Genomic DNA, 11,057 nt, shown 5'->3' on the forward strand with positions numbered 1-11,057 from the left:
ACCATGATAGCTTTGAGGGTTTGGTTAAGGTAATAAAAGCAGCTTTTGGTAAGGTGGTATAGAGCTTATTTGGTTTTGTGATAGCAGTTGATTTTTAAAGTATTTTTTGTTTGAAAATATATTAAAATAATATTGTTTTTATTTTTAAAATTTATTTTTGATATCAACATATCAAAACAATTTAAAAACATATAAAAAAAATTAATTTTAAGCAAAATAAAATTAAGTTTTTGACAAACACACGGCCAGCCATGTTGCCTATTCATATACCTTATCTAATCAACATTTTCTTGTTGATTTTCGATTCACATTTCAGTAAAAATGGTTAATACATTCTATTAAAAGTTTTAAGATTTTTCCCCATTAAGCTTGGCTTGCTAATTCAACGTGATTGAGATGGATAATTTACCATTTACATGGTAACATAGAAACACTTTTCTATATATATATATATATATATATATATATATATATATATTATATCAAATTTTTTTTTTAAAAAAAGGTGAACTAACAAAATTTTGTAACCACTTTATACATGTATTTTTATTTATTTATGGATAATTGTATTGATTGAGCTTTACTACCTAGAAAATCTTATGATGCTCATGGAATAATAATTATTAGATTTTATTTTAAAGAAATAAACACATATAAGAATTAGAAAAAAATCTTATATGATGATATTCTTATTATTTTTAGTAGCTTGCGGGTTATAGATTTTATTTTTTATCTCCATTTTGTATTTTTTTTTTAAAGGACTCCAATAATAACTAATATCATTATTTATTCTCTAAGAACCATCAAAGAATTTTTTTTAGTGGTTAAGAAATTTATACCTTTTTTAATTTTATAGGCTCAGAATTTTTTTTTATTAAATCTTAATGCTCTTAAAATTTATTGAAAATAAATTAATTTCGATGATGCGCAATCTAGTTCAATAACACCCTTGTCTTCGAATAATAATAATAAAATGCTTAGTTTTAAAGCCATGAGGAGGAAAACAAAATTTTTCTTCTCACTAATAAATAACTTATAAAAAAAAATTATGAATGACTTGAAGTTTTATTTCTCTTTTCTATTTATTTTATGTACTTTTCTTTTTAATTTCTTCTTAGAGTGATTTTTACTCTTAATTTTGTTTTTTAATGAAAAAAATGGAGGAATTATTACATATTCAAGAAAACTTTTAAGTGTGGTAAGGAGTAGTGATCTTAAAACTACCTAATAATCTCTCTATTTTTATGTATTACGTGTGTACTGGAATATACACTGAAATAGAAACTGCAATCTAATATTGAGGGTAAAATTGATGCAATCAATTATTAAGGGATCACATTGTAAACAAGCATAGAGAAGAAGGGTATTTTTTGTAGTTAACATTAATCATTATATCAAGCATCTCACACAAACCTTTTCCTTCTGTAGCTCCTCCCCCCCCCCCCCCCCACAAAAAAAAAAATCCTTTCCACGTAATTGTCTTGTCTGTGTGGTTACCGGGGAAAGAAAAAGAACAGAAGTTTCTCTGTACGTTCAGTTCTTTTTCTTTTTTAAAATGTAAAGAGAGCCATGTTTCTTGGGATTTTGTTGGTTAAAGAGAAAGCAGAGCCAAATAAGTTTAATTTCGATATAAGTTTTTAATACTTAGCTAGTTTTTTGCTTTGTTATAGAATTTCAGTTTTTTTTTTCCCTGTAAGTGAAAGTGAATTTCAACGTCTTTTACTGTGCATTTTTTGTTAATATTATGTTTTCTGAATTGGGTCTTTTTTTTTTTCTTTTTCAAGTATGGTAATTTTCTTCTGTTTTTGCTGAATTGGGTACTTTTTTTCTGTCAAATTGAGACAAAAATCTCAACTTTTCAGTGTTTCTTTGCTTTTCTGTTTGTTTGCTTGGAAAATGAAACATTTTAGTGACCTATGAGTCTAAAAGACTAAAAGCTTTTGTTCAATTTAACTCTTTGGTTTGTTTCACTCCGTGCTCTGTTTCTAGTTGGAAAGTGAAAGGAATTGCTTGTTGGAATCCTAGAAAAGAGAATTACTATTTTAAGCAGTGCTTATAATTGCTAACAAGTGGAAGAAGATTGCCTTGGCTTTGTTTGTTCTGTTTAATTGCTTGAATTTCTAAAAAATTTCTGCCTGTTGATATAGCTTGAATTTCATTATACCGTAAGTTCAACTCCTTTTGTTTTGTTTTTCTGCTTGATTGCTGAGAAAATGCTCCAAAGTGAAAGAAACTTGAATTTTGCGTGTCTTGAACATCATCGGAATCCCATTACCATTTGATAGGGCACACATTTACTATTGTTTTCAATTAGCAATCAAATTGCTGTCCAATCAAATTATATTTTACATGGTTTAAACCTTTGCTTAATCAAATCTTATTGGCACAGGTTCTGCAGACAGACTGTAAATTTGGAAGACAATAAAACCCATTTTTGTAAGCATACAGAATATATCGATTGGGAAATTCCTTCCATGGACTACCAACCATTGTTAGATGAAGGACCGGGAGACTAACTGGGACTTCAAGAAAATCTGACTTTTGGATTTACTAAAATATTGAGGTATTACACTTGAGTATCTTGACAACTTTGTGCCTACTTTTGCAATTGATTTTGTGAGCAGTGGTCACAGATAGTTCCTTTTTCATTTAATTTTTTCATATGCTTGGATTTGCTTTCTTTGATAATGTTATCCCATTGACTGTGCTGGAAGTACTGAATTATGTCAGTAGCAAATTGCAACACTTTTTTCAGGGTAAAGACAATCGTCTTTTCATTTGTGGTACTTGACATGGCTTAGTTGATTTGTTTTGTTTTTTGTTTTGCTTTATGCTACTTCAACTGCCTTATGATAATCAGGGAACAAAACAAAGTGCATAGTTGATTTGTTTTCTTTTTTGTTTTGCTTGAAGTGAACTTGTTATTTGATTAGTCTCAAGTGTTATGAATCTTCATCTCAGCATTGAAGCTGAGAGAGTTTTTTATTGCCTTGGAGTAGAACTTCTGATTGGAAGTCGAAGTGTTGAAACCCAGGATGCTACTCTAAGGTTCACAAGCAAAGCAAGAAGCCAGAAATATAATGGGAAACACAATGCAAAAATCCGAAGAAACAAAAGTAGAAGAACCAGGACTGCTGCGACAAGAAGAAGATTCAAACTTTACTTGTGAAATTTGCACCGAACCTATGCTAGCAATCAGGAAATTCAAGAATGGTAGCTTGTGTAAACATCCTTTCTGTTTGGATTGCATAGCCAAATATATTGAAGTAACAGTTGAGGAATCCACTGGCTGCATTGAATGCCCTGGGCTGAACTGCAAGCAACCTTTGGACCCTCTCTCATGCAGGCGTATCATCTCGAAGCCAATATTTGAGAAATGGTGTGATCATCTATGTGATTCTACGGTTTTAGGGTCTGAAAGTTGCTATTGCCCATACCGAGATTGCTCCGTGTTGGTTTTGAATGAGTGTATGGATAACCTGAAGAAGATAAAATGTCCTAACTGCAAGAAAAACTTCTGTTTTCTTTGCAAGATTCCGTGGCATGCAGGATACCGGTGCAATGAGAGCAGACATCTAAGAGATAGGAATGACATTCTGGTTGGTGAACTGATTGAAGAGAAAAGGTGGACTAGATGTTACAATTGTGGTCACTCGGTTGAGCGAGTTAGTGGTTGCAGGGATATAAAATGCAAGTATGCTCTCTCTCTCTCTCTCTCTCCCCCTCCCCCTCTCTATGTATATCTGTCTCTCCATCTGCATAATGTTTGTGATTTGGGCGTTTGAATTCTCTTACTAACAAATTATACTGTGGCATGTGATTGTTATTGTTTGGATTATGCAACACCGTTTCCCATAACATATACATGAGAAAATAATATGAAGGAACATCCAATGATCATTTAAAGCTCATCAGAAGATGTAGTTATGATTGCTGAAAACGCTGAAAACAATTAATTGTTTTCAAAAATTTAAAAAACTAATGATTGTTAATTCGGTAAAACTGGATTAATACTGTACGTTGGCTGGCTTAATTGAAAACTTGTATACTTGAATGTCAAAGTTCTATCCAGCCTTGCTCCCAGAAGGTTTCTTCCATTCAAAATGATTCTAAAGATTTGGAGCTATACAGCGTATGCAATTGAAATCTTCCACTATTCAAAGTGTAGTTTAACCTGGTTAAGGGAACTGAAATATCTCACAAATGATAAATTAAAACCAGCAAAAATCACATATACTCAATTTGTGATTGGTGTATATTTCTGATTTGTTTTGATTATCAATGCAGATGTGGGGTTCAGTTTTGCCATCAATGTGGAGGACCATTCCATTTCGGTCCTTGTAAGCACAAGTGCTGTGGAAATGTTCTTTGCAATATATTTATTTTTATGATGTTACTGGCTTTCTGCTACTTCGTATATTTTGAAGTACATTCAGTCCCATCAAGAAAAGGGTAGACTCACAGTTGCACTGGCCATGTCAAGATAAATTTTCGTGCGTGATGCTTAAGAAATATGTTGTAACTTGTTTAAAAAAGTTTGTGAATGTTGTTCTTCTAGTACACAAAAATAATATACTAGTTTGTTCAATGGTTAGGTTAGAACTTAACAGGGGTTAGTTCTGTTCTATCCTTGAACCTTTTTCTACTTGGGAGATGAACAACCTTGAAATTCTGGACATGTTCATCAGTTATTTTTACAGGGAAAGTTCTGATTTGTTGATCTGATTCGTAAAAATGTCAAATCATTCTGATTGATTGTTCATACAGCAATATAATTCTGCTTATTTGAGAAGGCATAGCCTAATGTACAGCAGTAGAAGGGCCGTAGCCTAAATACAGCAGAAAGGCCAGAGAAAGCTATCCATGGAGTCGGTAACTAGACCCAGAAAGCATTTTTTAGCAGAAATTGCTTTCATCACCGATCTCAATTTCGAGGGAAATGAACTCGGATCGATCAAGTTACTGACTCATTTGATGAGTCATGTATGAGTTTTTCAACAATAAAAATATAAAACGATAAAATTAGCTCAAACATCGTTTTCTAAACCTTCACATAAAACAAGCTAGTCTTTCTAAAGACGTGGAACTTCTAGAATCTTGGATAGAAAATTATAAGCTTTTATTTTTTCACTAATTGTTTAGCGCAAATAAACCTTTTGCCACTAGTTCATAAATAAATCTCTAGCTTTTCTCCATAATCTGATATATAATAAGATTCACAACTAATTATTCATATCTATCAGATATTTCATCTTGATCAAATCATAGAGCATGGAAGCAGAATTGTCAGGAACTGTTTCAAGATTTGACAATTACTAGAGAAAAGTCAGCCTTTTGCGACGCAGAAAATCATAAGATAACTTTGTGTGTCCACCAAGAGTCAAGTGACATTCCTTCACTTGAATAAGAGCTTTGTACAGGGAAGATAAATTATTTCTATTACTGTTATTTGAATTAAATTAAGAATAAGTTTAAGATGTAAATATGATAGTGACATTGAATTCTCGCCGTTGTCTAAATTATGAATCCTAGCTAATATATAATTTTAATAAATAGAACTCGTGGTTGATAAAATTTGTTCTTTCTTTTTATTTTTTAAAGGAATTATCTTTTAAATACATCAGATAAATATGAAGGTGTATTTAAAATTATTAAAAAATAATTAATTTTAATTCTCGTACAAGATAATATGATGTTGACAATGTTCTTGACCCTTGGAAAAAAAAAATATATAGAGTAAGATTGTTTTTAGAAATGTGGTAGTGGTTTCGATTCAAAATATTTTTTGTTTAGAAATATATAAAAAATATTTTTTAAAATAAAATTACTTTTAAATCAGCATATTAAAATAATCTAAAAATATAAAATAAAATAATTTTAAATTTTAATAGAATATGATTTAAATCACGTTCACATACGAGCCTAAATTGTTAAATGAAGTTAACTTTGTGAATTGTATATTGCTTATATGCAATCCATTCATCATGTCATTGGTGTGGTATAGTAGTCGGGAATTTGTTTTCTTAAGTTGGAATTTCAAGCCAAATTATTTGGTCACTTGATCACTTGAAATATTAAAGTTTTTTTTAATTAACATATGATATTTTTAAATTAACTTATCATTGACTAAAATTAAATTCATATTTCAATTTTTTGTAGAGTAACTTATAATGGACTAAAATTAAAATATATTGCAGTTATAATTATATTATAAAATATACTAAAAGAGATAAGTAAATCACTCAAGTAATCTAGAGTATCATAATTTTTTTTAAATTTTCTTCCTCAATTTTTTTTTTATTGCAGCATTTAATAGAAAAAATTTATGATACTAAGAGAGTAACTAGTGATATTTTATTAGTTATTTCATATGTTCACCTTAAAAAAAAAAAGACATACACAATAAAGATAGAAAAAATAAAACTCATGTGCCCATCAAAAGTGATAAAATTATCTCAACTTTGAATTTCTCTCTATTACTTGTTTTTATTTTTTATGAATATAGAGAGTAACTAATATGATGCTACTAATTATTTTGAGTACCATAAAATTTCTACCGTCTATGAACAAATTAGTGATCAATTTCTAAAAAATTGTCAAGGAAATTTTTTTTAATAAAAGAGGACTAAAGTTATTTTATTTTTTATTTTACTAAAACAACGTTGTTTTGATTTTTATTTTAAAAAAATTGACCCAGCCAACTTAGTGACCCAGTCAAAACCCGGAACCCGGGTCTTAAACCGGGCCTGGTCTTAAAACTATGGTTAGGATATATGACTTATTTGATTTTAATTGAGATGATTTGAAGTAAATTAATTAAACAAACTCTTATGATGTTTTTTAATAAAATATCATTTAATTTTTACTGAGTTTACTAGTAAATTTGCTACATTCTTTTTAGGGTAAAGATGATCTTTTTTCCATTACTGCTACTTGACAAGGCGTTGCCGTTATGCCACTTCAACTGCCTTGATAATCATGGAATAAAACAAAGAGCATAGTTGATTTGTTTTCTTTTGTTTGTTTTTTGGTTGAAGTAAACTTGTTATTTGATTAATTAGTCTCAAGTGTCTTGAATCTTCATATCATCATAGAAGCTGAAAGAGTTTTGTATTGCCCAGGTGGGAATTTCTGAAGCAAAAGGCAGAAAATATAATGGGAAACACTCCGCAAATTAAAATCCCAAGTAGAAGAAGTAGAACCGCTGCTAAAAGAAGAAGATTCAAACTTTACTTGTGAAATTTTCATCGATCAGGAATTTGAAGAATGGCAGTTTGTGTAAACATCCTTTCTGCCTGGAGACTGCATCGCCAAATATATTGAAGTAACAGTCCAGGAAACCACCGGCAGCATCCAATGCCCTGGACTGAGCTGCAAGCAACCTTTGGACCCTCTCTCATGGAGGCTTATCATCTCGAAACCATTATTTGAGAAATGGTGCGATCGTCTATGTCATTCCCACGGCTTTAGGGTCTGACAGTTGCTACTGCCCATACCGAGATTGCTCCGAGTTGGTTTTGAACGAGTGTAGGGATAAGCTGAAGAAAATTAAATGCCCTAACTGCAAGAAAAACTTCTGTTTCCTATGCAAAACTCCATGGCATGAGAACAAGCATCTAAGAGATAGTAATGACATTCTTGTTGATGTTTTTCAGACTTTACTAGGATTATTAGAAAGACATCAACTTGATCTTGATCTTTAAAAGTGTTATCGGAGCCGCTAGAGTTTTTCGTAGGAGATGACTGTAACGATGCAAGCCTGCCTGGGAGAGTGGCCTGGTGAGCATAGAAACAGTCCCTGAATCAATCAATAAGTGCAATAATGAGTTGAGTTGAATGGGTAGCTAGTGTTTTGACAAGTGCTTTGCAGGGTTTTTTTTTTTTAATTTCTAATATATTATTTAGAATTATTTATAGATAAATAGTTTTGAATGTTTATTAAATAAACATGTTTTATTTTCAAATAATTTCGAAACACAAATTATTGTACACATTTTACACCCTTAATTTCGAAAAACAAATTATTCTACACACCCTTTTTGCCAAAAATGCATAGCTAAGTACATAGAAATCAAGGTCCTAGACAACACAGAAAATATCAAATTCCGATTAAATTGTCAACACCTTTTGAGCCCTGTCGTGTGCAAGACTATCATCTCTCCAAGTTTGTTTGTAAAATGTACCAAGTTAGAAAAAATTCAAAATGAATATGAGCCTTTCAACGGCTGTTTAATTAGCTTTTTTTCAAGATAGGTTCGAGCTGGTAGTATATGTTCTCCTGCAAAACAAGTTCCCTATCTGCTGTTTTATCAAAAAAAAAAAAAAAAACAAAGATAAAATGGCAGCATTGTGCATCCAAAATGCTTTCTTTTTCTGGATGCCTTCAACTAGTCTCGTCAGTAATTTTTAATATTCAAATTTACTTATACGATGTTTTCGTGCTTCCAGCTAAAGTTATGAAAGCTACCAAGAAACCTGCTGATTCTTCTTGGAGCTGGAGGAAAGTCCTTGTGGGTAGCTTGGATTATGGCCTGCAAGCTGAGAGGTAAAAGCTTCTGGAGTCTCAAGAAGCCTACTGATTGTACTTGGAGCTGGAAATTGAACATGATATTGGCAATGGAGTTTCCATTCGATCTTACTATTGGCATCATCGTGGACCTTTAGCTAAGAAATATGGTGTGAACATTCTTAAGAAATCTGGTATACCTTTTTTACAATACGGCCTGTCCAAACATAGCAGAGATAGATACAGCAGAAATGTTTTTCTTCAAACAAAGTGAAATAATAAGCAATTGCTTCACGAATTCATCAAAAACAGAAGTTTCAGATTCCTACATATGGAGAAGAATCAGCCTAAGAACATGCCAAACTAGAAGTGGAAAGAAGAATTATAAAGATTGCTTAGAAGGTTGAAAGACACTTCCTGTTGGATAATAGAACATTAAATCAACTTTCTCATACAAAGGAAGTATTTCTGATCAAGGTGAAAGTCAGTAATACAGTCAGGATTTCCCTTCAATGACATCAGAAGACCGCCGAAAGAAATGAGCATCTCCCTAAGTTCAAGAACGAAATAAACAATGAGAAATCAACTTTCTTGTAAGCAAAAAATTATTTAGTGGAATAAATTGTGCTCTAAAACGAACTGCATAAATTAATAGACAGGAACTGGATGGAACTTTGGCTTGCCAGTGGCATCAAGTTTGCCTTGCTTTATGCATCAAAATTATGGAGTATGAGAAAGGGGTAAGAACATGGTACATACACTTTATGATTCGCTCCTGAACCTTCATCTAGGATCTTGTACAACTTGCCGTGCATGATGTAGTCAAAGTTGTCAGCAATTGACCCTGGCTTAATCTGAATTGGGTGTTATACACATCAAGATTTGGTGATTGAGGACACAGCTCAAATATATCACAGAACAAAGGCTTACATCATGTATAATAGATTAAAATGAAAGATTAGTTCCCAGTAGAAGATTTATCCTTATGAACAAAGCATATTTTCTTTAACCAGAAAATATGTGAGCTTTTTAATAAATTCTAGAGGGCAATATAGCTAGAGGGACATCAAATCTTCTGAGTAAATTATGACTAGTCGCCAATCTCACTTCAGATATTTAAGAAAATTTCAGGAAACTATGAGTGCATATGCTGAACTCTTCTTCAAAAGACATTTCAACTTGACCACAGATCATAGAAAGAAATGGCAATTTTTCTCTCTCGAAACTCATCAAAACTCAAGGAAAATCTCCGAATCATATATTATTTGCAAGCTTTTCAGTAAAAAAACAAGAAGTGTTCAAATTGTCACTGTTTCAACCGCATTTGCCCTCTAATTCAAACTAAATTTTTATGTTGCTTCAACACAACTTGATCTGTTTTCCATGGTCTGATGCTTGTGGTAGATCATTCTATATTGGGATACCAACATGTTCTCTTGTCCAAAATTATTGCCAGATTGAGAATTTCCCTCCAATTTATCAATCTCCTAATCCTACCAACTAATCACTCAAATTAACATCCTGATTTCAGCGACATAACTCAAGTCACTTTTGGAAAGAATCTTGATATGGAGGACTCCAAACGAGTTTGTTCTACGTTCATAAGAAATAAGAAAGGATGCCCGAAATGCCTTTTAGCAGAGGTAAGAACTCTAATGCACTAAGAAGACAGTAAGGAACAATAGCCAGAACTCCCCTGTAATTTGTGTCCTAAAAGCTAAAACAAACTCAAAATCGATATCCAAGCGTATTCACTAGTTTTTGCATTGTTTACCAAAAACTAATTGCAGTAATTTCTAAACTATTAAGACCACTTTGAAAATCAGTAGGTCTCACACTAAGATGATATAGCAAATTACTAGAACTGATGCAGAATAGAAACATGCAAAAGGAAAAGATACAACAATATTAAGTGAATTAATATACTCTAATCATAAAAAAGAAGAAGAAGAAGAAGAAGAGTAAATTTACTGGAGTATAATAAGCAGTATCAGGAGTTCCATCAAGATCTAGTGTGGTAGTTAATTTCACCGCATATCTTTCTTCTTGTTTAATAGGATAAACCTCAGTATTCACATCAAGCTGCATGAACAACTCAAGCCTCTCGCTCCACGCTTCTATACGTGTGACTGCAGAAACATATTTTATAAGAAAATTGGATTTATTTATTATTTTCAGAATGGATTATGAAAAAAATTCTAGGGTGACATGCAGAAAAGAGTCCATCCCTGTTTGATTAAAACTACATTTGAGATCTTTTTTGAATCAGTGCACATAAAGTATCAGGCCTACTAGCAAGAAGCTACAATCCAAACTAGAAAACGGAAATAGTATCAACTATAAAATCACACAGCAGTAGCAGAAACCGCAGCAGTAACACCTATGAGATTACCCTATTAGCAAGAAGCTACACCCCAAGCTGAGATCAACTGTAACCTCTCTAAAGCCAGTCATTAAATTTGAGGAAACAATAAAGTAATGGTCTGAATCATGACTGAGCTTCTCCTATCCATCCCCCGGAACTTCTTTCTCGATTTCGAATAAGGATTAA

The 11,057-nt window shown here is 32.0% G+C and overlaps 1 non-coding gene across 3 annotated transcripts; it reads left to right on the forward strand.

Moving 5' to 3' along the window:
* The first annotated feature begins 1,436 nt into the window (after window positions 1-1,436).
* Window positions 1,437-4,725, forward strand: LOC118043641 (uncharacterized). 3 transcript variants are annotated; one of them, XR_012167576.1, is made up of 4 exons: window positions 1,437-1,527; window positions 2,390-2,563; window positions 2,962-3,694; window positions 4,288-4,725. It is a non-coding gene; the product is annotated as an uncharacterized protein (transcript). The 3 variants fall into 3 exon arrangements; XR_012167577.1 differs by having other exon boundaries at window positions 3,000-3,694; XR_012167578.1 differs by lacking the exon at window positions 1,437-1,527 and adding an exon at window positions 1,551-2,165.
* Window positions 4,726-11,057: the final 6,332 nt, after the last annotated feature.

This window comes from Populus alba, chromosome 13 (genome assembly GCF_005239225.2).
Source record: "Populus alba chromosome 13, ASM523922v2, whole genome shotgun sequence".
NCBI lineage: Eukaryota > Viridiplantae > Streptophyta > Magnoliopsida > Malpighiales > Salicaceae > Populus > Populus alba.